Source organism: Pinus tabuliformis, chromosome 3_2 (assembly GCF_031772625.1).
Source record: "Pinus tabuliformis cultivar Carrire ecotype Pingquan chromosome 3_2, CPIR1, whole genome shotgun sequence".
NCBI classification, from domain to species: Eukaryota; Viridiplantae; Streptophyta; class Pinopsida; order Pinales; family Pinaceae; genus Pinus; species Pinus tabuliformis.
Window position 1 is genome coordinate 456639146 of NC_142302.1, and position 27992 is coordinate 456667137.

Here is a 27992-nt window from a genome sequence, read left to right on the forward strand (position 1 = left end):
CAGGCTGCTCCTAGAAATAGTCTCATTGCATAAATCTCTTCATTCTGAATCCAACGGAACTTAAATGGATGAAAATAGACTCCAGATGAAGGAGTTATTGTAAAATTAAAATTGCCCAATGTCCTTAGAAAAGGAGGCAATTTCATTAAATTTTGAACTATATTGAAAATATTGATTTTTAGTATAGGCTCACAGGCCAATCCACAACTAACACATGGCAGGCCAGAATTTGGCCACGTCGTCCACTTTGACTGGTCTAAGAGGAAATGAGGCATTCACACTCAAGGGCCATTGGATCTAAAAGATCAATGGATGGGAGTGGGCCACAACAATGAAGCATTGATATTGCATCGACGGATGGCTATATAAAGGAGGGACCTCAGGTCTTAAGGCATCATGGCATGCGATCACTGAAATATCCCATCGCATATAATCAAAGGGGAGGACTTAACCACAGGCATGAGGACTTGTGATATGTGATTGCGCTTTATCGCATTGCTTAAATCCAAAGAAAAAGGACCAAGACCCATGACCAGGTAACTTGCCGATGTGCGATGGGCCAATCAAGCAGAGATCGGAGATTGGCACTCGGAGGAGCAGAGCACCTAGACCCCTATGACATGCGATAAGCGATGGGATGATAGCGTCGATATGCAATCGACAATCGGCAATCGGATCACAACAATACGAAGGGGAGAACTAGGCCTTAGCGACATGTGATATGTGATACGCGCAGACCCAAAATATTATATATGCGGATCTATATCCCTTTGAGATCCGACTTAAGTCTTTTCGCTCATATTTTCCTGTGTAATTCTGAATATCTCTGTGTATTGGAATTTTGTTCTGTTTTTAGGAATTTGTCTGAAACAAAGGCCTCTGTGTATCTTCCATTGCAAAAACGACTTCCTTTCCTTGTGCCACGCTATAAGTGGGCATTATATTACAATGATGCATTTTGTAACAGGGGTGCATTATGCAAGACACAGAGCCACAGAGGATTGATTGCAGAGAGAGGATCAGACAGAGAATAGAGAGCCACAAAGGCGAAAAGGGAATGATTCCTCATGATTGGGGGACAAAGGAATGGCTGGAAGACAGGGAGCCCAACGGGACAATGAACAGGCAACACGATTTGGCATAAAAGCCATGAATATCAAAGACTGTGTTGGAAATAATACTGAGAGGGGGGGTGAATCAGTGTTATCAAATCAATTATTTTTCATTTCACAATCAAATTTATATATGCTACTTCAGTTATGGGAAACTGCGTATATATGCTACTATGTCTAAAGCAACTAGCATATGTCAGTAAACTTATGATTCATTAAATTTTGATCTTTAATCAGTGCATCAGAACTTCATTAACCATAAGAACAGTAAATAGGTGCAGTAAAACAAAATAGATAATCACACACATGGACACAAGATATAAGGTGGAAACCCAATGTGGGTGAAAACCACCTGCTACAATTCGTCTCTATCTTCTTTTAATAAGAAACTTCTTTTTATAATATTTCTGTACTAGTGCAGTCTTATACCAGTATGCAGGCTTCTACTTGCAGAAGGCTACTACCTTCTCTCGTTCTCCAGCTTCTCCTGGAAGGGAGCTACAACCCCCTTAGCTCTTGTACTAGCTGATGTACTAGTACGTAGGTGCTGACCTATAGAAGGCTACAACCTTCTCTTTCTTCCAGGGACCACGTTTCAAGTATTTCTGCATCAACCAATCTCCTTTGCTTCAATCAAAACTGAATCAAACAATTACTTCTCTGAATGTTGTAACCAAAATACATTAATAGTAACCAGAAACTAATCCTGAACCCAGAACACTGCAGCAATAAATAGAAGTAGCTAAGACATATTTCATGAGACGTACGCTACTTCAATATGTAGAACTTGCATGCATATGCTTCTATATTAAGGCCAACCAGTGTATACGCTATTTTGACTTACTTAACCAGCGTGTATAACGCCTATGCTGTGTCGAACCTGCGTACAGATCTATAAAAGATAATTTACCCTTTTCACGTATTCAGACATCAGTTATACCCAGATTATCAGATTTATAGATCAAGCCATGTGCCAAATATAACAGATCAAAATCACACAAAGATACTACTATTCAAGCCTTAAGATCTTGACCCAATAATAGAACTTATCCTTCTTCTAGCGCTCAGGTTCTACCTTGGTTCAGATCCAGCTATGCACCATAACCCAATTCTAGATCTTGCTTTTCATAAGATATTCAATGCTTGAGTGAATGCCTTTGCCTAATGATCTCCTTCCCCTTTTTATATTCTTAGGCCTTACTCAATACCATGGTTCAAAACCACTTAGAACCAATACTTGGGGTGCAATACCTGGGTTCAATACTTTGGATGAGATACCATGGTCCAAAACCATAGGTCTAAATACCAAGAACCAAATACCATGGACTAAAAATAAGTTTTCCCACATGTACGCACTTTTTCGTGCATGAAAGTGCCTGCATACGTATATGTGCCTTTTGACCGTCTAACCCGCATGTATACGCGACTTGGTTAAGAGGAACCTGCATATATCTCTTTTTCTTTCATTCTGAGAGCCTGAACTATGATATGTCATTTGAGTGAGTTGCCATCAAGGACAACACCTGTGTCATAGTGCCAAACCTGTGTCATAATTCCAACAATCTCCCCCTTTGGACTTGATGGCAACCCCAAGTCACTCAAAGTCATTCTCCCCCTTTGTCATCAAGTGCAAAGGGTTACGCTCCCCCTGAGTACATGGTGAAATCTCTGCTCTGCTATGTTGTCCATGCTCCTCCTGATTGTAGGCGAGGTTTGCAAGAAGATGTTCTACAAGAAGAAACATGACTTTATACATCATAAATGAGCTTCCTATCATCAAATACTCATACATAAATCCATCTCCCAACCAAGTGGGGATATACCAATATTGACTCATCCACCCAACCAAGTGGGGATACACCAACAGTTTACACATGATGAAACAAGAACATTACATCATCCATCCTAGGAATAGAGGGGAAACCAACATAGGCTGTTACATGACCTTGATAATAAAAGAAATACATTACATAGAGACTAAATATCTAAGACAAGATTATGATAGTCATTAGCAACTAACATCAGTAGCATCTATTAATCATCATTTAGACCAGCAACCATGATCTTCCTTTGCACCTGTTCCATCTGAAAAAAAACAGCTGTGAAATTGATCCAAGATCTTCTAAAATAATGCCAACAATGCATTATTAGAAGTATATGCTCCCCTTGAACCTGTTCCAGATGGTCTCTATCAGATCCATATCAGACTCTTTTCATCTTAAGTCTGGCCCCACTTCTTTTCTTCAAACCAACATATACGCGACTATATCCATAGAAACCGGCGTATATATGCAGATACGCTTCATGAAACTCGCATACAACCACTGTTCTCTGAAATAGATAATTTCAACAACAAGATGATGCATCAAATACTCCCAGCTTCTGTCTGAGCTATTCAAATGTCTCCCTGGGTAGCGGTTTGGTGAATATATTAGCAACCTATTCCTTGGAGGGAACATATTCCAATTTGACCTTTTGTTCAAGCACTTGTTCCCGGAGAAAATAATATTTGATAGGTATGTTCTTGGTCTTCGAATGCATGACTGGATTCTTTGAAATATTGATTGCACTTGTATTATCACAAAAAATGGAGATAGGTGGAGTACAAGTGATTTGAAAGTCTTGCAATGTTTGCATCATCCAAAGGAGTTGTGTGCAACAAGATTCAACAGCCACATATTCTACTTTAGCTGTAGATAATGCAATTGAACTTTATTTCTTGCTGAACCAAGATACTAATCTGGAACCCATAAAGAATGCACCACCACTAGTGATTTTTTTGTCATCCATGCTTCCTGCCCAGTCTGCATCTGTATATGGATGAAGTGTGAGATCTGTATCTCTAGGATACCATAAGACGTAGTTTTGTGTTCCTTGAAGATATTTGAAAATCCTTTTAACCACTTGAAGTTGTGCTTCTTTTGGATTTGCTTAGAATCTTCCAACTATTCCCACTGCATGCATGATGTTTGGTCGGGTACCTATCAGATAGAGTAGACTACCAATCATGGATCTATAGGTTGGTTGATGTACTGCTGCTGAATCATCATTTGTGTTGAGGCTGCATCCTGTTACCATAGGGGTACATACTAGTTTCGAATCTTCCATGCCATATTTCTTCAAGATCTGCTTGAGGTACTTGGTTTGTGATAGAAAGATACCGTCTTTATTTTGTGGTTTACAAAATATGTCAGCTCACCAAGCAGGGACATTTCAAATTCTTTCTGCATCACCAAAGCAAATTTTTGACTCATGGCTTCTTCATTGCTACCAAAGATTACATCATCAACATACACAACAAGTATTAGCAATTTATCATTATCAATTTTTATATATAGATTTCTGATCCTTTTGAAAAACCTTGTTGATGGAGGTATTTGTCTAGATGATAATACCAAGCCCTTGGAGCTTGTTTAAGACCATAGAGTGCCTTCTTAATTCTGCATACAAGTTTTGTATCATTTCCAAGGATGAATCCATTTGGTTGCTCAATATACACTTCTTCTTATAAGTCTCCATTTAAAAGGGCAGATTTCACAACCATTTGATATACTTTGAACTTATGAAAGCTAGAAAGAGAAGGAACATTCTTATGGCTTCAAGTCTAGCAACTGGTGAAAAAGTTTCTTCAAATTCTATACCTTCTTGTTGAGCATACCCTTTACAAACAAGTCTAGCCTTGTTTCTAATAAGATCTCCATTTTCATTCAGCTTGTTTTTGAATATCCATTTTGTCCCTATGACATTCTTATCGTTTGGTCTAGGAACCAACTCCCGAGTGTTATTCTTTTCAATCTGCTCAAGTTCTTCATTCATGGCCTTGACCCAACATTCATCTTTGCATGCTTCACTTACATTTCATGGTTTAGTGGAGGAGAGAAATGCTAGATAGTTTGAAGCTTCTAAAATAGTTCTTCTTGTTTGTACACCTACCTCTTTCTGCCCTAAAATTTGAGTCTCTGGATGATTCTTCTGGACATACCTGGATGGAGTCTTTTCTTCTACCCTTATTTTTTCTTGTGGTGCCTCATAGGTTTCTTCTTCATCATAAGTCTGATTTGATGTTGAAGGATAGTCCTCATCATCTTTGAAATCTTCGGATTTTACCTGCCTTGGATTGTTTGCTTCTTCATCAACCATTACATCAATACTTTCAACAATTTTTCCAAGTCTTTTATTATAACACTTATATCCTTTTCTTTGGGAAGAGTAACCAAGGAGAATGCCTTCATCTTCTCTAGGTTCAAAATTGCCAAGTTTTTCATCAGTTCTTTTGATGTAACATTTTCTTCCAAAAATTTTGAAGTATTTTACTATAGGAGACTTACCATACCAAAGTTCATGAGGAGTTTGAGTGTTGTTCACCCAGATGTTTGTCTTGTTGAGAATAGTAAATGCAGCAAATGCAGCTTCACCCCAAAAGGTTGTGGGAGTTCCAGACACATCAAGCATAACACAAGCCATTTGTTGAACCATTCTGTTCATCCTTTCCACTACTCCATTTTGCTGAGGAGTCCTTGTATTAGAGAATTACCTTATTATTCAATGTTCTTCAAAAAAATTGAAAAATTCATCCGAGGTAAATTCTCCTCCTCGATCAGACCTTAGGCATTTGATTCTGCGATCTGATTCGTTTTCAACCAAGGCTTTGAATGCTTTGAACTTTTCGAAAGCTTCGTCTTTATGCTTCAGAAGTCCTATCCAACACATCTTAGAAAATTTGTCAATGAACAATATGAAGTACTCTTCTCCTCGAGGTGACCTTTTCCTGGATGGACCACATACATCAGTATGGACAAGTTCAAGTGGCTTACTAGCTGATCCTTCCTTCTCAGGGAAATTAGTTCTGGTTTGCTTGCCAAACTAACACGATTTGCATATTGTATTTTCTGGAATTATGATGTCAGGGAGATCATGAACCGCCTGATATTTGCATGCTTTCCTTATCTGAGAGAAGCTTAGATGCCCCAATCTTCTATGCCATAGCCAGTGTTCATCATTCTTGCTTAGATAGCATTGTTGTTGTCCTCCCTTGAGTATGTATAAATTATTTGGAGTTCTTATGCCTTTGATCACTGTTTCTCCTGTATCAAGCTCACGAACAATACATCCATTTGATTGAAATATTACCTCATTTCCTTGATCACACATTTGACTGACACTCAATAGATTATGCTTTAAGCCATCAACATACATAACATTTCCAGCTTTGACCTTTTCTTTCAAAAGAATAGAACCTTTACCTTTTATGAGTGCAGGGGTGTCATTTCCAAATGAGACCTTCCTTTCCTTTTCTACAACAATATATCACTGAAGTTTTTCTTTATCACCTGTCATATGTTTCGAGCATCCACTGTCGATGTACCACTGATTTTCATGTCCTTCCGCATATAAGGCTATACCACATCTTTCTGGTTGTGGTTCTTTCTTTCTCTATGTTTTGGGACTCAATGAAGCTTGCTCCTTCTGAGTTGTTTTCCGAAACCTACTCCTACATTCAGAATCTTCACGACCGAAGTTGTTACAAATAGAACACTCTATTTCATTCTCAAGAGCAGAAAAGTTATTATAGGTCCTTTTCATGATCCCAGTCATACTCCTTTGATTTCGTGCTTCTCTAGTCATGATGGTCTTGTAGGCAACACATTGAGCAGCTTTATGTCCAAAGTTATGACAAGAGAAAAATTGGACATTGAAGAAATTCCTGCGACTGTCAAACCTACTGTTTAGGTGATTGTAGTTTCCATAGACAAATTGAGAATGTTTTACCTACGGTTGGTTGTAAATTTTGTTCATCCTTGAAGTAGATTGCCCCCAATTTACTTGGTGATATCTGTTCATCCTTGAAGTAGATTGACCCTGATTTACCTGGTGATCTACTTTATGCCTTTGCTGTCAATTGGCAACTTGTTCACTTCTCCTTATTGCATCTAGATAACTTTTGGAGGTGGATGGCTTCTGTGCTTGAGATGCTTCTTCAGAATATCCAAGACCTATCTTGATTAGAGGAGAACACTGCACTTTGATAATCTCATCTAAAGTTTCAGATCCTTTAGCAAATCTAAGATTAAGAGCTTTTGTTTTCTCAATATCTTTTCTAAGTCCCACAATTTCACATTCTAACTTTTCATTGTGTTTTTCCCTTTCAGCAAGTTGGAATGTCAGAGTATCTATGATCATACTCTTTTCTTCTAAACAGATTTTAAGTTTAGAAATTTCTTCATAGAGATCATCTTCATTTATAGCATCCAAGAAATCATCATCTTCAAAAGCCATCAAAAGTCTATAATCATTACATTGTTCATCTTCATCACTAATTGAAAATCCATCACTGTCTTCATGTGTATAATAGCTCTTCTTACTTACATTCTATTTTTTGTTCCATATAACCGGTTCCTTACCCTTGTCAAGCTTATCTTTATGAGGACACTTGGCTGCATAGTGATTGACTCTTCCACAAGCAAAACATTTGAAAGGCAACTTACCTCTAAATCTTCCAGAACCCCGTTGAAGGTTCTTGACAAAGTTTGATTCTTCCTCTCCTTTTGACATATGTCCTGACTCATTGTAATCTCCTTTTCCTGAAGCCTTGAATGAGGCTTCTCTCCTATCTGATGGTTCCCTTTTCTCATTTCGAAAGTAGTTAGAATTTTGTATAGCTGTGACATGGTAATGCTCTGTAGATTCTACTTTTCTTCTATGGCAGAAACTTTTGATTCAAACTTAGAAGACAAAGATCATAGAACCTTTTCAACCAAAGTAACTTCTTTTATCTCTTCACCCGATTTTTTCATACAATTAACAATCTCATCTATACGTAAGAAATAATTAGCTACACTTTCATCATTGTGCATTCTGAGATTTTCATATTGAATTCTGAGAGATTGTAGTTTTGCACATTTTACCTGATCGTCTCCTTCATAGCTTATAACAATCTTGTCCCATATTTCTTTTGTGGTTTTGAGCTGCATAACCTTAATGAATTATGATTGAGATAAACTCCCTAATAGAGTATTGACGGCCTTTGCATTTGTTTCATACTGCTTCTTACCAGCTGTATCTGTAGGAGTTGCTGATGGAAATGTGTATCTTGCTTCCACGATATCCCAAACTTCTGTACCAAGAGATTGAAGATAGGTTGTGATTCTTACCTTCCAATAGACGAAGTTGCTCCCATCAAAGATTGGTGGCCTGATAGATGCTTCTTTTTCGTAGTTGCTCATGATGATAGATCTACCTTCAAGCGATCAAGCTTCTTCTGAAGGACCTGCTCTGATTCCAATTGTTGGAAATAGCACTGAGAGGGGGGGTGAGTCAGTATTATCAAATCAATTATTTTTCATTTCACAATCAGATTTGTATACGCTACTTCAGTTATGGGAAATTGCGTATATACACTACTGTGTCTAAAGCAACCAGCGTATATCAATAAACTTGTGATTAATTAAATGTTAATCTTTAATTAGTGCATCAAAACTTCATTAACCATAAGAACAGTAAACATGTGTAGTAAAACAGAATAGATCATCACACACATGGACACAAGATATAAGGTGGAAACCCAATGTGGGTGAAAACCACCTACTGCAATTCGTCTCTATCTTCTTTTAATAAGAAACTTCTTTTTACAATATTTCTGTACTAGTGCAGTCTTATACTAGTACGCAGGATTCTACCTGCAGAAGGCTACTACCTTCTCTCATTCTCCAGCTTCTCCTAGAAGGTAGCTACAACCCCCTTAGCTCTTATACTAGCTAATGTACTAGTACATAGGTGCTGACCTACAGAAGGCTACAACCTTCTCTTTCTTCCAGGGACCATGTTTCATAAATTTTTAGATTGGATCCATCAATGACAATAATCAAACATCAAGTATTTCTGCATCAACCAATCTCCTTTGCTTCAATCAAAACTGAATCAAATAATTACTTCTTTGGATGCTATAACCAAAACACATTAACAGTGACCAGAAACCAATCTTGAACCCAGAACACTGCAGCAATAAATAGAAGTAGCTAAAACATATTTCATGAGACATACACTACTTCAATATGTAGAACTTGCATATATATGCTTCTGTATTAATGCCAACCAGTGTATACGCTGTTTTGAATTACTTAACCAGTGTGTATACATGCCTATGGTGTGCCGAACCTGCATACAGATCTATAAAATATAATTTACCTTTTCACTTATTCAGACATCAGTTATACCCAGATTATCAGATTTATAGATCAAGTCATGCACCAAATATAATAGATCAAAATCACACAAAGATACTACTATTCAAGCCTTAAGATCTTGACCCAACAATAGAACTTATCCTTCTTCTAATGCTCAGGTTCCTCGTTGATTCAGATCCAGCTATGCACCATAACCCAATTCTAGATCTTGCTCTTCATAAGATATTCAATGCTTGAGTGAATGCCTTTGCCTAATGATATCCTTCCCCTTTTTATAGTCTTAGGCCTTACTCGATACCATGGTCCAAAAACACTTAGAACTAATACTTGGGGCGCAATACCTAGGTTCAATACTTTGGACGAGATACCATGGTCCAAAACCATAGGTCCAAATACCAAGGACCAAATACCATGGACTAAAAATAAGTTTTCCCACATGTACACGCTTTTTTGTGCATGAAATTGCATGCATACATATACATGCCTTTTGATCTTCTAACCCACGTGTATACGCAACTTGGTTAAGAGGAACCTTTTTTATATCTCTTTTTCTTTCATTTTGAGAGCCTGAACTGTGATCTGTCATTTGAGTGAGTTGCCATCAAGGACAACACCTGTGTCATAGCCCCAAACCTGTGTCATAATGCTAATAGAATGTGGGATCCTGAGTTATTGATGGTGGCCGAGTTGTTGTTTTGTGCTGAAGGAAGCCAAAGTAGGAAACTAAGGCAAAAGAGGCAGTGCAAAAGAAAAAGAGCAACCTATGGGGTCACTTGGAAGCCAAGTGAAAAGCCAAGAGGGATGTGAACTGATAGACAACCAAAGAAGCCAGAGCTAAAGAGCCAAGAGCCAAAGAGTTAGAGCTAAGAGCCAGAATGAAGAGCCAAAGAGCCAGAGTCAGAGCCAAGAGCCAAAACCAAGAGTCAGAGAGCCAAGAGCTAGAGCTTCAAGAGCCAAGGGATAAAATGTTGTCTGAAACCAATTTTTATGTGTAGAACAGCAGGAGTTCAGCCAAAGAGCTTGTAAAATGACTTATACCATAATCCTAGAGAGCCTAGTTGAATTAACTAGAGCTCACGGAGACGTGGCCCAAGAGTTGTGGGTGAACTCCAAATTAATGTTGTTTTTCATGTGTCTATTTTACTGTTGCATTATCTCTGCTGCTTTATTTACTATTATATGCATTTATATATCAGTTTCAGCACATTAATTTATAGCATGTAATCGGTTTAAAACAAATACAAGCATACATCTATATTTTCAAGAATTTTTTATTTCCGCATTGGTTAATCAATAAGACTTGGGAAAATTTAAAGCTTTGGAAGTGGGACAGGTTCTTGTAAGTTAGACAAGAAGCCTAAGTGCCCCATTTTCAGATCAGCATCGTAGGCCTCTCTCTAGACTACATCTTAGGCATCTCTCTTGTTGTGGCTAAGCCTCCTTTTGACTGTGGTTAGGGCTGCCTTTTACTGCAACTAGGGCTTCCTTTTCGACTGTGGCTAGAGCTCCTTCAAGACTACGTTTAGGTATCCCTTCATGATTGTAGCTAGGGCTCCTTTGTGACCGCAGCTAGGGCTGACACTATTGCAGCCTGTTAGCCTTGTGCTACCTGGGGACTCCTTCACTATAGCACTCTCTGATTCTTCATCCGCATCTGTCTCTACCCACATCTGCTAGTCCTGCTACTCTCTCTTTGGGGCTCTTGTAGAAAGGTATAATCCAAGAGGTTGGGTACCTCAAGTATCTACCCCTCATCGCTTGTAGTCCTCTTGACTACAGCTCGATGTCTCCCCACCTCTTCTTTAGATGTACATGAGCACTCCCTGTAGTCCCTAGCATGCCTTGGGACACTAAAACATGAGCACTAGTGCATTAACTATGCTAAAAGGTCACTTTCTTGTTAATTTTATCATGAATATCTCTTCTACAAAGAAATATTTCTTAGCTTTGTTTACATTAGTGGTTTGGTAAGAACATTTCTACATTCTCTTCACTAAATTTCTTAAAGTTTTTACATTTATGCTTTTTGAAAAAAAAGGGCTAACATTTTACCCTAGCTAAGTAAGGATTCTTTAAATAACCTTCTAGCTTGGTTCCTTTTTGTTCCATCTAAGCTTGGAAAAGTGTCATGAATTTACATTGAACAATGTAAGAATCTAGTCTTCTCTAGAAACAATCAAGCCAACTCTTTCATTTTGCAAATTACCTACCAGTTCTAGACATATTCTTTGAAATTTCTATGCTAAAGGTGTTGGATTTAGGTAAGTGATACAGAATGCACACCTATAGTTCTATTGTTCACCTATTAGACCAGTGAAAATTATAGGCAAAATTGGAAGGGTTGGACATGAATGTTCCAACCATACTCTTATTGGCATGCAATACATATATTCATAACACATACCTACAATACTATTGTTCACCTATTCTGCTAGTGCATATTGTAGGCAGACCATTAATGTTGGACTTCGTTGTCTCAAGTTCGCACACTAGCACTAAAGATGCAACGTATTGTGTGCATGCTTAGATATGTTTGACATTGCAAGCTAACTGTTTAAATAAATGCATGTATAAAACTTCTATATTAGCAAAATAACCATCAATATTTTTTTCTAGCATTTTGGGATGAATTCACAATAGTATGCTAAAAAATGTCATTTCAATGTTTGGAAATTAGGATATATAAATGTGAGATATATACCCTACATCTTTGGGTTATCTCCTTTTCAAATCTGAGCTTTTTTAGGCTACATGTTAATTGTTTGAACTTTGAACTTTGAATAAATTCCTGAATGGACTTTGTAAATACTCGAATGAATGAACTTCATAAGGCAGTGGTACCATAAATTGTGTTATTTCAAAGATTTGACTTCCATATTTTCACAAAATACAATGTCCTCAATAAATACTTATATGTATAGAACTTATGTTTAGGATTATATGTGTTGGAGCGATTTCTTTATGTTTTACTATAATCTTGATGTTGACAAGCTTTAGCTGACTTCTTTCATCAATTGTTCATAGAATATGCAAAAGATTTCATTGTCAAAATGTGGCAAAACTTACATTTCTCCTGATTTAATTTTTTATTATTCATGACAAGATAATCATGTTGCGGGAATGAGGTATCCTACAGTCTGTTTCAATTTTTGGATATTTTTTTTCCTCCCATCTTTTTAAAAGGATGTAGATTTGATTTTCATGATGATGGTTTTTTCATGTATCTTATCTAGCCCCAAATGCTGGTAATGGAGCGGATCTTGAGAAGTAGTCATGGAAACAGACTATCAGAGGTTATGTTACAATACTACTTCCACCTGGTATCAAATTTTTTTAATGGTAAGTGACATAAAGAAGAGTTATTTAACGACAGGGTTGAAAGGGCAACCTCATGTCTTAGTTTTAAGTCATTTATTTGCATTTCTTAGTCTAAGTCATCTGTTTTTGAGATTTACCAGATCAATTATTTCACTAATCCAATATGCATGGATTGCATTTCTCACCTGATGTTAGTTACTTGACATGGTTGATATAACATTCAATTCTAGGCCACTTTTATTTTAAGTCAGAGATTTTATTGATTAAAAGTATGTTCATATTTTGATTGGTTTACCTGGAGCTTGATTTAATTTTTTTTCTAAATTCCACATGGATGTTATTTTTTTAGGGTGAGCTCTTTGCACCAGTAAGGTCAGATGAGTCCTAGAACATAGGTATACAACAAGAACATCTTTGGCCCTTTTTGTGTATATGTTATTCTTTATATCATTGATGGATGGTTATTGATTATGTAAAACAGACGATGGGAAGGACCTGTCGATTCTCTCGAAAAAACAAAATAAAATGGAGTGGTAGAATTATGTTTTAAAGGGTGAGCCAGAAACCAGTACTTGAAAGGTATAACTTAAGAATGGTAAGCTATTTGATCTGGATCTAGAGACACAACAAATCGTGGAAAAAAAATGATGGTATTGACGAGTGTTCCCAGAAAATAAGCTCTAATTATTAGACCACTGCCCAAATTTCAATTATCTACAATGGAAATAGTGACTCTAGCTTTGTTTGTACGAATAATGACTTTGGCCATTGTCCTATTCATTTCCTATGAATGATTTTTATTTTCAAACTCCAACTAGTTTGTTGTTAAATTAAGTAAAGCTTTGATGACAATCTTATAGTTTTCAAATCTCTTTTCTAATTCTATTTTCTTGAGCAAATTTGTCTTTTTACTTTAGGTATTGTAAATTGCTACTGTGTGACATACGTTATGATATAATTGCCTGGATAAATAGACAGAAGCATTGTAAAACATAGTCTTTTTTAAATCTAAAGAAACAATATTTCCAAATACAATGTTTATTAATTAAGAACATCTTTTAGACTTCTTTGCTAAGTTATGATTATATTTCGGTAGGGGATTTTGTGTATGCTGATATTGTGTTATCTCTTTGGTTTTTGTCAGGTAACAATGGTTAATAAGGAATGTGTTCTTGAGTAGTAGGCACACATCTTATTCTACTATCAACAGGAAACTCCATGGTTTTTAGGCATGGAAACAAAAATGCAGATGTTAGTGGGATATCCAAAGTTCGTGTTGGATGAATTTAATACTAGTGATGATTTTGATTCCTTGTCAGATAAAGAATGTCATGAGTCAAATTCAAATAATCAGAAGCAGCTCAAGAATGAAGGTGAAGCTATTGCTTTCCGTCCAAGTCAATTTCTTTTATTTGTTGGTTGTTTTCATGTTTTGAGTGTGGACTTGTGAAATTCCAAATTGCATGTTGGTTTATGTAAAGGGGATATATATATATATATATATATAATTTTTTTTATCATATGTCGTTAATGGTTTCCGGAGATCCATGCTACATTTGCACATAAGTTTAGATATCATTCAGATATCTAAACACCAAACAACAACAATATTGAGATTTTTCTTTCACTCAACCTATAACATATTGCATCTATCTTCATCAATGTTCCTCTTCCATATGTTATCAACTTATGACATTTCCTTTGCAATATTTGGTGCATTTTCTAGTTATAGGTAATCTATAGAATATAAATGTCTTCAGACTTTCACTTCTAATTGAGTATTCAACTGAACATATTGATTCTCTTATACATAATTATTTTTCCCTCCACCCACTGTTCATAACTTCCATAATCATTAGGTAGGGACCTATAGCTTCGATGTTGCTTTGCTTTTTTAGTAAAATATAGTCGAGACTTTAATTTATTGAAAGTTGTAAAATTTACAATTTATTAAGTTTCAAGGTCTAATTTCAAAAGTCTAATTCTTTAAAGAGTGCTAGCTCAATGGAAGAGCACCTACTTTACAAGCAGGAGGTTGGTGGTTCGATTCCATCATGCCCTAACATGATCCATATGGAATGAGATTTTGACCATCACCAATGAGCTTTTGTGACATTTTTCAATCGTCACCAAAATATGAAACATTGACAGTCAATGAATGCCACCATATATATGCATCAATAGTGACCAACCTCAAAGGTCTGTAACCATAACTCATTGTTGTTGATATGAAATGGTGACAGTCGATGTCCGTCATTATAGTCATTATTCGTGATAGACCTTGAATGTCACCACAACACCTATATGGCAATGCGGCTTTTGGTGAGGGTCAATGAACATCAACATATATATACACCAATAGTGACGGCCATGAAAGATCCATCACAATAAATCGTTGTTGTTCATATGAAATGGTGACGGTCACTATCCGTCATTATAATCAATATTCATGATGGACTTTTAATGTCACCATAACACCTATACTTTTGGTGACGTTCAATTTTTTGTGACGGAGGCTATGGTCCATCACCATTTCTCATATGAAATGGTGAGGATTGCTATTTGTCATTATAAATCATTATTGGTGACGGACTTTGAATGTCACTACAACACCTATACTTTTTGCTACGCCACTTTTGGTGACGTTCAGTTTCTGGTGATGAAGTCTCTTTTGACCATCATCAATGAGATTATGGTGACATTTTTTGCCCCTCACCAATGTCCTTTTATCATGTAGTGATTGCAAACTATTGATGCCATGAAGAAAAATACCATTGCTAAAATTCAAGATAAACTTGTTGAGAAGGACAAGTTTTTCCTAAATCTACATGTCCTCAATATTAACAATGTTCAAGAAGTAAGAAATTTAATTAGTATTAACAAGGAGTTTAGGAATTGCCTTAACAAATTACAAAACCCTGCCTCTCTCTATTATGAAAAATAAAATAATTTTTGTTGAGATGACAAACAAGAGGGGGTCGAACAAAACTACTAATGAGAAACAAAGGAGCTCGAAAGTAATATTGATTTAAATATATCAGACATTTCTTGCCTCTATACATTCAACATAATTGGGAAACTAGCAATTTGTGACTTGGTGTAACTCATGTGGCAATAGATACCGAATTAGAGATCCCGGCATAGTAGAGAGAAGAATGAAATTATTGAAAAGAGGTAAGAGAGAAACAAACATCACAGGGAGGAGCCACTTATCCCAAGTTCCATCTGTGAGGAGAAAGAGAGGCCAACACACTGTAAGGAGGAATGATGTTTCCGTTGCTCCATCTTGAACAAGAAAATATGTGATAAGTCAAAGGTATAATGGCAGGAATTAGGAAAAAATTTGAGGCAACTTGCCCAAGCAAAAATGAATCCTGAAGTGCCAACCCACGTGTTATAGTTCCATAAGCTAGAAAGAACTCAAAATAAGTGATGCAGTGAAATTGAGAGCCCCTAGATAAGGAAGACTAGAGGTACCTTAATTAAAACAAAATAAATATAGTGGAGTTATTGGCAAGATCAAACACCATCGAATCACCACTACTAAAAAGACCTGACTTCAGCGTCCCAACTCTATTTTCTCCTTTGGTTTTTTGCTCTTGCATGCTAGGAATCCAAAAAAAACAAACTTTCAACTTTTGTTTAGATTCAAATATCGCAATGCTCATGAGAAGCATAGAAGTTTTGACACTTCAAAAGTAGCCTGAAAGTTGGACACACTGTTAGAAATTAGTTTAGCTATTTGATATCCCATATTTCCTAGTAAACATAACTAGCCAAAGATTTTAATGGGAAAAAGAAACACGAATCAATTTATGTGAAGGATGGCTTTGGCTAAGTTTGGCCTTGAGCTCAAACATAAAATTTTATGGTTAGTTTTTTAAAAATCTTTAGAGGGGAGAAATTATTTCTCCCCTCAGTTTGTGCCATGTTTTTTAGATTTGTGATGCAATTTTGAAAATGCAAAAAGATAGCTATGATTTAGCCCCATCAGGAAATTGGTTGAAACCTTAATTTGTATGTATCATGTGACTAGTTGAACCTAATGCTAAAGATTATACTTTGATCGTGATGGGTAACTACCCACTCGACCTGCTTAGCTTGAACTTTATTCAACATATCCATTTTGAGGCTTTGCTCTCACTACAAGAAGAAAGGACATTGGTGAGGGTTAAAAAATGTCACCATAAGCTCATTGGTGACTGTCAAAAGAGCCTCTGTCACCAAAACCTAAACGTCAACAAAGGTGGCATCACCGAAAGTATAGATGTTGTGGTGACATTCAAGGTATGTCACCAATAATGATTTACAATGACAGACAAACGTTAGCCTCCATCACCAAAAACATGAATGTCACCAAAAGTGGTGTCACCAAAAATATAGGTGTTGTGGTGACATTCAAGGTCTATCACGAATAATGATTATAATGAGAGGTAGTGACCGTCACCATTTCATACGAAAAGCAATGATTTATTGTGATGGACCTTTCATGGCTGTCACTATTTATTCCTATATATGGTGGCGTTCGTTGATCGTCACCATTTCATATGAACAACAATGATTTATGGTGATGGACCTTTTATGGCCATCACTATTGATCCATATGCATGGTAGCGTTCATTGATCGTCGCCATTTCATATTTTGGTGAGGGTTGAAAAAATTCACCATAAACCCATTAGTAATGGCCAAAAGAGCCTCCGTCACCAAAAGCTAGTCTTCATTCCATATGAATATCAGGGCACGATGGAATCAAGCCACCAACCTCCTTCTTGTAACACAGGTGCTCTTCCATTGAGCTAACATCCTTTAAAGAATTAGATTAAAAAAAAAAGACCTTTAATATCCAAAGATGCAATTGCATTGATACAAGGAAAGCACTCTCTACCTCTCAGTGATAACTATGTCCTTCCATGTAAGACACTCCCTCACTTAACTAGAAGTGGTTTCTATGCTAACCCAAGACTCAAGGTGCAATTGTGAGAGTGGGGTTTAGAAGGATTTTTTTGTTGGAGGTAATTTCAATTCTCATTCACCTAACTTGGTCATTCATGGACATTAATATATTCTTTTTTATTTCTACTTTTAATGAAATTACTATTTTACAAACTATTGATGCCATGAAGAAAAATACCATTGCTCAACTTCAAGAGGAACTTGTTGAGAATGACAAATTTATCCTAAATCTACATGTCCTCAATATTAACAATGTTCAAGAAGTAAGAAATTTAATAAGTATAACAATGAGTTTGGGAATCGCCTTAACAAATTATAAAACCCTGCCTCTTTCTATTATGAAAAATACAATAATTTTTGTTGAGATGAAAAACAAGAGGGGGTCAAACAAAACTACTAATGAGAAATAAAGGAGCTTGAAAGTAATATTGATTTATAGAGATCAACCATTTCTTTCCTCTATACATTCAACATAATTGGGAAACTAGAAATTTGTGACTTGGTGTATCTCATGTGGCGATAGATATAGAATTAGAGATCCCCATCATAGCAGAGAGAAGAATGAAATTATTGAAAAGAGGTAAGAGAGAAACAAAGATCATAGGGAGGAGTCACTTATCCCAAGTTCCAACTGTGAGGAGAAAGAGAGGCCAACACACTATGAGGAGGAATGATGTTGCCACTGCTCCATCTTGAACAAGAGAAGATGTGACAAGTCAAAGGTCTAATGGCAGGAATTAGAAAAAGAATTGAGGTAACATTCCCAAGCACAAATGAATCCTGAAGTGCAAAGCCATGTGTTATAGTTCCATAATATAAAAAGAACTTAGAATATGTGATGTAGTGAAACTGACAGCCCCTAGATAAGGAAGACTAGAGGTACCTTAATTAAAACAAAATAAATATAGTGGAGTTACTGGCAAGATCAAACACCATCAAATCACCACTACTAAAAAGACTTGAATTCATCCTCCCAACTCTGTTTTCTCTTTTGGTTTTAGGCTCTTGCATGCTAAGAAACCAAAAAAACAAACTTTCAACTTTTGTTTAGATTCAAATATTACAATGCTCAATGATAAGTATAGAAGGTTTTACACTTCAAAAGTAGCCTAAAAGGTGGACACACTGTTAGAAATTAGTTTAGCTATTTGATATCCCATATTTCCTAGTAAACATAGCTAGCCAAAGGTTTTAATGGGAAAAATAAACACGAATCAATTTATGTGAAGGCTGGCTTTGGCTAAGTTTGGCCTTGAGCTCAAACAGAAATTTTATGTTCAGTTTTTCAAAAATCTTTAGAGGGGAGAAATTATTTCTCCCCTCAGTTTACGCCATGTTTTTAGATTTGTGATGCAATTTTGAAAATGAAAAAAGATAGCTATGATTTAGCCTCAGCAGGAAGTTGGTTGAAACCTTAATTTGTAAGTATCATGTGACTAGTTGACCCTAATGCTAAATATTGTGGTTCGATTGTGATGGGTAATTGCCAACCCAACACGCTTAGCTTGAAGTTTATTTTGCATGTTCATTTTGAGGCTTTGCTCTCACTGCAAGAAGAAAGGACATTGGTGAGGGTTAAAAAATGTCACCATAAGCTCATTGGTGACAGTCAAAAGAGCCTCTATCACCAAAACCTGAACGTCACCAAAGGTTGCGTCGCCAAAAGTATTGATGTTATGGTGGCATTCAAGGTATGTCACCAATAATGATTTACAATGACAGACAGTGACCATCACCATTTTATATGAGAAATGGTGATAAACTTTAGCCTCTGTCACCAAATAAGTGAATGTCACCAAAAGTGGCATCACCGAAAATATAGGTGTTGTGGTGACATTCAAGGTCTGTCACAAATAATGATTATAGTGACGGATAGTGACCGTCACCATTTCATATGAACAACAATGATTTATTGTGATGGACCTTTTATGGCTGTCACTATTTATGCCTATATATGGTGATGTTCATTGACTGTCACCATTTCATATGAACAACAGTGATTTATGGTGATAGACCTTTTATTCCCATCACTATTGATGCATATGTATGGTAGCATTCATTGACCGTCACCATTTCATATTCTGGTGAGGGTTGAAAAATGTCACCATAAGCCCATTAGTGATGGCCAAAATAGCCTCTATCACCAAAATCTAGTCACCATTCCATATGAATATCAGAGCATGATGGAATCAAACCACCAACCTCCTTCTTCTAATGTAGGTGCTCTTCCATTGAGCTAGCACCCTTTAAAGAATTTGACTTTAAAAAATTAGACCTTGAATATCCAAAGATGAAATTGCATTGATACAAGGAAAGCACTCTCTACCTCTCAATGATAACCATGTTCTCCCATGTAACATGCTCCCTTACTTAACTATAAGTGGTTTCTAAGCTAACCCAAGAATCAAGGTGAAATTGTGAGAGTGGGGTTTAGAATTTTTTTTTTGTTGGATGTAATTTAAATTCTCATTGACCTAATTTGGTCATTCATGGACATTAATATATTCTTTCTTTCTTTCTACTTTTAATGAAATTACTATATTGCAAACTATTTATGCCATGAAGCAAAATACCATTGCTCAACTTCAAGAGAAACTTGTTGAGAAGGACAAGTTTATCCTAAATCTACATGTCCTCAATATTAACAATGTTCAAGAAGTAAGAAATTTAATAAGTATTAACAATGAGTTTGAGAATCACCTTAGAAAATTACAAAACCCTGCCTCTTTCTATTATGAAAAACACAATAATTTTTGTTGAGATGAAAAATGAGAGGGCGTTGAACAAAACTACTAATGAGAAATAAAGGAGCTTGAAAGTAATATTGATTTACAGAGATCAGGCATTTCTTGCCTCTATACATTCAACATAATTGGGAAACTAGCAATTTGTGACTTGGTGTATCTCATGTGGTGATAGATACACAATTAGAGATCCCCATCATAGCAGAGAGAATAATGAAATTATTGAAAAGAGGTAAGAGAGAAAAAAACATCACATGGAGGAGCCACTTATCCCAAGTTCCAACTGTGAGGAGAAAGAGAGGCCAACACACTGTAAGGAGGAATGATGTTGCCACTGCTCCATCTTGAACAAGAAAAGATGTGACAAGTCAAAGGTCTAATGGAAGGAATTAGAAAAAAAATTGAGGCAACATGTGCAAGCACAAATGAATCCTAAAGTGCCAACCCACATGTTATAGCTCCATAAGCTAAAAAGAACTCATAATAAGTGATGCAGCGAAACTGACAGCCCCTAGATAAGGAAGACTGGAGGTACCTTAATTAAAACAAAATAAATATAGTGGACTTATTGGCAATATCAAACACCATCAAATCACCACTACTAAAAATCCCTGACTTCAGCCTCCCAACTCTGTTTTCTCTTCTTTTTTTAGGCTCTTGCATGCTAGGAAGCAAAAAAAACAAACAAACTTTCAACTTTTGTTTAGATTCAAATATTGCAATGCTCAACGATAAGCATAGAAGGTTTTACACTTCAAAAGTAGCCTGAAAGGTGGACACACTGTTAGAAATTAGTTTAGCTATTTGATATCCCATATTTCCTAGAAAACATAGCTAGCCAAGGGTTTTAATGGCAAAAAGAAACACGAATAAATTTATGTGAAGGATGGCTTTAGCTAAGTTTGGCCTTGATCTCAAACATAAAATTTTATGGTCAGTTTTTCAGAAATCTTTAGAGGGAAGAAACTATTTCTCCCCTCAGTTTTCATCATGTTTTTCAAATTTGTGATGTAATTTTGAAAATGCAAAAATATAGCTACGATTTAGCCTTAGCAGGAAATTGGTTGAAACCTTAATTTGTAAGTATCATGTGACTAGTTGACCCTAACGCTAAAGATTGTGCTTCAATTTTGATTTGGTACAACTATATCTCATAGGAATTGCTCAAAGAATCATTCCTACTTACATACAGAGAGAAAAATTAGTATTGTCGTCAATCCTGAAATCACTGTAGATGGGTCATGCCAAATAAATCAAATAAGAATGCAGAGAAAGGTACAAGAAGATGAATGGCCATAGAAGCAGAGCAACCGACAACCTGAGAACTTCGATAAGACGCAAAATGGCACACACCTACAATGGTAGGATAATATGGTACTCTAAAGGAACATCATGGGGTAGGGGAAGAATATGACTGTTTTTCCCTCAGAATAGACAAGCAGAATCACTCCAAGGATATTAAGGAAAAACTTCTTCACAAAGAAAAACAGAGAGAATTTAGTGTCACCTGTAAGCTTACATTTCAATGATGGCAAATTCTCCAATTGTCCATTTTAAGTGGATTATAGGTAGTACCTAATGTAACCCATATGACTTGAGAAGGAGAACTCATATAGAATCAATGTACCATGGATAAACTTAGTAGTTGTCTCTTCTGGAATCCCAAAACCCAGAAAGGCCACTGTAAGTTTAGAGCTTAGATTTTGATGGATTTCCCCATTGCATCTGGCATCAAATACCATTTCAATAGATTGTCACTCTGTCTTCCCCTTTACAACCCACAGCCAATAGCATTATTCCCACATCTATTTCTCAATATGTTCTCATTTTTTTACTATTCTTCAAAAATTCTTCACTTAGATGAATTTCAAACCACTTGCCACAGATAGCTTAAGAGATGGCTTTTAGGCTACAAAAATCAATGGAAAAAGAACTGAAATAAGGGGTAATAAAAGCTACCCCTATGAGATTCACCAATGAAGCAAGAAAGTATGAAACTGCCGAAAGCAACATAGAATGGTATGACTTGACAAGAGTTCCTATAGAATCAATGTATCATGGATAAACTTGGTAGTTGTCTCTTCTAGAATCCCAAAACCCAGAAATGCCATTGTCAGTTCAGAGCTTATATTTTGATGGATTTCCCCATTACATCTGGCATCAAATACCATTTCAACAAATGAAGAACGCAACACAGAATGGTATGAAGAACGATGCATCATATTGAGTGCCTTTCAGGAATTTCTTTCATCTGACATAACATATGAATAAGGAATTTTTTGTTGACTAAATTGGGAATCAAAAGAAATGGCCCATGGCTATACATTTTTATCATTGATAGGAACCAATCAAACAACTAAGACCCCTTTAGAACTATGACCACAATTTAGAACTAATATAAGTTCCTTTCATGCTAAGGGTAAAGTGAATTCAGCTACAGGTCAAGGGGATCTAGCAAACAAACACATAAGAAGGTACACTTATACATAACATAAGTTTCATTTAGATTAAGGTGCATGAAACACTTTCAAGCTAAAAAAATTCAATAGGCAATCTCAGGTGACATACTACAATTTGACAATTAGCAGCCGACATTGTTTCCTCAAGTCCATAACTGAATGATTAATCATTCAGAATTGGTTAAGGTGTAAAACTTACAAATTCACTTTAAGGACACTTGTTCCATTTAAAGAGTCATAAATGCTAAATTTAAATTTAAGATGTCACCAGCTAGATGTATTCTTACATTGGTCAATGGCTAGCAAGTAAAACCATTGGATAACAAAAATCAATGTTCGATAAAGAGATTAAAAATACCAATTATAGAACAGAATATGACCATCCCCAAAAATTTTCTACCAAATATACCTTTTCTGGTAGACCTCAACACATACAGTAGCTTGAACTATTGTATGTCATAGTTAGGATAGAAATAAACAAGGATACATTACAAATTTCCATTACTTATTGTAACAGAGTGCTGATATAATTATCAACACATAGTGATAATGGTTGTAAGGTGATAAGAAACAGTGTATATCTAACTCACAAACTGTACCTACATATGCTTCAGGACTTAACTCATAGGCCTGTAACTGAATTCTTACAACCATCAAATTAATTCATGCACTATCAAGCAATATCATCAGTGATATACATTGCCTTATAAAAGATTATGCCTCATACCTTGAATCCGACCTGGAGTTTAATGCACATTTCAATCATAAGTGCTTACCTCAGATAAAATGGGCAACTGAGTTAGGGACTAGGCTTACCCACCCAACCATAGATTGGGCAGCACTGTGGTCTTTCTTGTTGCCCAATCACCCCCAAGCCAGATTCCAGGGCATAAGGAGGTTTCTCAAGAACGAAAACAATCAGGAATCCAAGGAAAGATCTCCACCCCGGGCTATCAAAGGGAAATGTTGAAGATGCAGTTGAACTCATTGAAAAAATGCTTGAATGGGATTCCATGTCTTGGAACACAAACATTTCAGCTTGTACCCAGCAAGGCCACAATAAGGAGGCTCTAAAGCTTTATTTTCAGATGAAGCCTGCAGATTTCAGGCCAATCATTTTAGCTTGTGCCCAACAAGGCCACAATAAGGAGGCTCTGAAAATTTACTTTCAGATGAAGCTTGCAGATTTCAAGCTAGACCAATTTAGATTGCCAAGTGATCTAAATATGTACACCAACTTACTGTCTCTTCAGTATGAAGCACAAGTTCACACTGAGGTAATCAAAGTGGGACTTGAATCAAATTCCTTTCCGTAGCTTGCTCTTATTGAAATTTGTGTGATAAAATGGAGGATGCAATCCAATTGTTTTATTACATCTGCATGCCTAATGTTTTAACATGGAATTCTTTGGTTGTCGGATATGCCCAATGCGATAGGTTAGAGCATGCAAGGTGATTGTTTGATATGGTTCCTGAGAGGGATGTAGTCCCTTGGAGTACATTGATTGGGATCTACACCCAACATGGGTATAGTGAGAAATCACTCCGACAATTCCGTGAAATTCATAGGTCTGTCATGAGGCCGAATTATATTACCTTCACTAGTGCCCTCAATGCTTGTTACCTTACACCAGTGTTCCACTGGGTCACGTCCCCCCACCTAGGGGTCGAGTTTCCTAGCTCCCTCGCACTCCGGGGACTTAGGGATAAGAGGGGTTTGTTTCCCCATGCTCACAAAAAATAAAGTACACAAGGAAACTTGTTAGAGGTTGTTTTCTCCATTTTTGGGGTTGTTTCCATAGAAGGGGGTCATCTGGGGTCATAAGGGGTCATTGGAGGTCATTTCCATTGACCAATTTCGAAAGTTTTTTCAATGATTTTTTTTAAATCATAACTTTTTTTTAATTGTTTTGACTATTTGCGGCTGCAAGATTGTTGAAACCTGATGCCTATCACTCTAACTTTCTAACGCAACCATCGCTGCTGCCAGACACCGACGCCATCAAAACCTGGACGCCATCTTTGTTGGACTTGGACGCTGGACGCCATTGAAACCTCCATCTCTACTGCACTCTGGCTACTTTATGCTTCGAAGGTCATAGGTCCAAATCATGCCAGCATAACAATATAATGACTAAATTCGGGTTCCTATTTAAATGTGCTTGTGACACCCTAACTGTACAACAGAGTTTGATTTTCCTTACCAACGCTTCTACAATTGCAACAATGGTCAAAGCAAACCGCTTGTTTCTGAAACGTAAAAGCACTTGACAAAACTTCATAATGAAGACTAATGTAAAGTAGAAAGCGTTTTTGGATGTCTATTGAGACAAGAACTTTTAATCGGTCAAAAAATTCTGGTGTTGTGCTACAACATTAAAGACACATGCTGGCACAAAATATGGAACACGGGCAGTTGGATTCTTTTCATTTTATTTCCCTGATGTAAGTGAATCTGTACATCAATGAATTTTGGTCGATATTTTCTTCGACCAATTGGAAGATTCATTCGTTAGAAGGCCAAAGTCAACATCTCTAGGGCAACTCAAAGAATGGGAACAGAGGTTGAGCTTCTCAACTAGAAAGAAGAATATCTACAAATATTACAACTCAAATTGCCTTCTCCATCATTCCTACAAAACTGTCAAGACTCAAGTAGAAGAACTTCGGATAACCTGTCTGCTAGTCGCTGCAACTTTAAAGTCATTGAAGCATCTTTACCAAAATAAGATTGAGCATTTACCACCATTTGATTGAGATCATGTCCAAAAGCCTCTACACTACGATAATAATAGTTCTCCAACCTCCTTGTGATGATGTCGAGTGACAGTGGAAGAGGAATCCTGCCATGTAAACAGCTTTTTAGTCTATTTTTAAACAGCAAGAGAATATAATTGTTCGAAAGTACCAGATGGAAATTAAACGTGGAAAATGTGATTTAGAGTGTGTTATGAAGCTTCTCATCGATTTATATTTTATATGATTAATCGATTTATATTTTATATTTATAAGTTTTTAAGACCTCGATGTCCCCCCACATTTCCTAAAAATTGGTGGGGAGCTTTTGCATATGCCGCTCCTGTGTATCCCCACTCCCTCGACTCGTCGTCCTGGAAACTTGGTGGAACATTGCCTTACACTCCATTGAGCAAGGAAGACATCTACATGGCTTGATAATCATAAGTGAACTTGAATTGGATGTCTTTTTCAAGAGTTCCCTTACAGACATGTATACTAAATGTGTTGGAGTATAGATGATGCACACCTTTTGTTTAATTAAATGGTTACACGAGATGACATTTCATGGACATCAATCATTATGAGCTTGGCACCTTAGATAGTGCACACCAATTATTTGATACAATGCCTACAAGGAATGTAGTTTCTTGGAATGCAATGATGGCAGCATATGCCCAGGTTGGGTATGGTGAGAAAGCCCTACATATTTTTAGAGAAATGTTGTTGGAGAGAATGAAGATAGATTGGGTCACCTTTGTTAGTGTTTTAAGTTCATGTGTCTATTTAGAAAATTTGAAGTAGGGCAGGTAAGTCCATGTACACACTATCAAAAGTGAACTCAAGTCAAAATGGGAAGCCACCTGACTTGAAGACTACCATGCACATCGAACTGGTGGGCCAAGAAATCTGGCAAAAGCTAGATGGTGTAGGGTTTGAAGTTTGAACCTGCAACCTACCAACGACAATAGACATATATGAGTTTGCAAGGGAAGTGGTATTCCTAATGAGATATTAGAGTTTTCGAGGGAAGTGTTTGTTAAAATTCCATTAAGAATATGCGTTGAGGCAGTACAAATGGTCTCCCTCTAAAGTTTGCTCCCCAAGTTTAACAAAGGATGGATTAGTTGCAAAAGTAGCACCAAATGCCTCTATATTCGGACATTCAATTTTATTTCAAACTGCATAAAGCTCAAACATAGCTCTGTTCTTATTAAATATCCACTTAAGAGGTGTATGATTGTCATAGCTTATAAATTCACAATTTGGCACATAGCAGTAGCCATGAATGTTTACGAAGATCCAAAATCATTGTAGTCTCTTCGAGCATTTTCAAAGAAAACTTTCACCAAGTTGGTAAAATTTCTATTTCGACAAAAATGAAGACTCCGTCAAGTCTATATTGTATTTTGTTATTAGAATGGTTCATGGTTATTGTCAAAGTGTTGCAAGATTTTGTAGATTGGTAAAAATTTGTGCAAAATAAATGTTTTATTTCACTAATTGCAGAGATATGGGCTTGAAATTAATTTGCCTTAGTGCAGCTACTTCCTAGTTCTGGTGCAAACAATCATATTATCAGAGTGGCACGTGTATCAGAGTGGTGGTTTCTTGGTATTTTATATTGTGAATGGGTGACTGAAAAGTAGGACTCTTGGCTCGCATGCAAAAATATTTCATTTCAAGGATTTGGTGATATACCTAATGTGTATATTGTAGATTAAAATGTATACACAATAGCTGTCAGGATTCGACAACAAAGCACTAGTCATGTCTTCATGACCCAAATCCAAGAGGTTTGAACCCACATGTCCAAAATGTCATTTTTGGTATTTGGATAGATATGTATATGTAATATGAGTAAATATACATGACATATACTCAATGGTTGTGGACATACAATGAAGCACTAATCAAGCACACAATGAAACACGGGCTAGTACAATGTCTAAGAAATTATTCAACCTCTACTCTTGTAGAGAACCAACAGAAAAGAAAAGAATAGAAGTATGAACAAATAAACTGAATGTGTATATATATATATATATATATATATATATATATATATATATATATATTTGAGCCATGATTGTCCTACTTTTGGGTTGATTTGATAGGTACCATTGTAGGCTTTGCGATCGATTGAAGTAGTAAAGATGAAAGGAGATGTTTAGAGTAGGTAATGATCATTGGATGAACACTACCATCATATCAGGTGCAAGATCTTGCCATAGCAGGCTTCAAAAAAAGGTGGATACACAAAACATACATGGGTATTTGTTTTGTTATTCTGGGAAGTATATATTGTCTTAGAATGCTTTAAAATGATGTGGTAACTTTCAAGACAAATGAGTGTCAGCCTTTCCTATCTTGTTATTCTAGCCATTTTTGGCTCATGGTTGCCTCAAGTCTTCTCGATTATAGTGTTTTCTAGCATAGCCCAGGGCACAAGCAAAAGCAATGAAAGCTGTGGGAATGCCTCAATT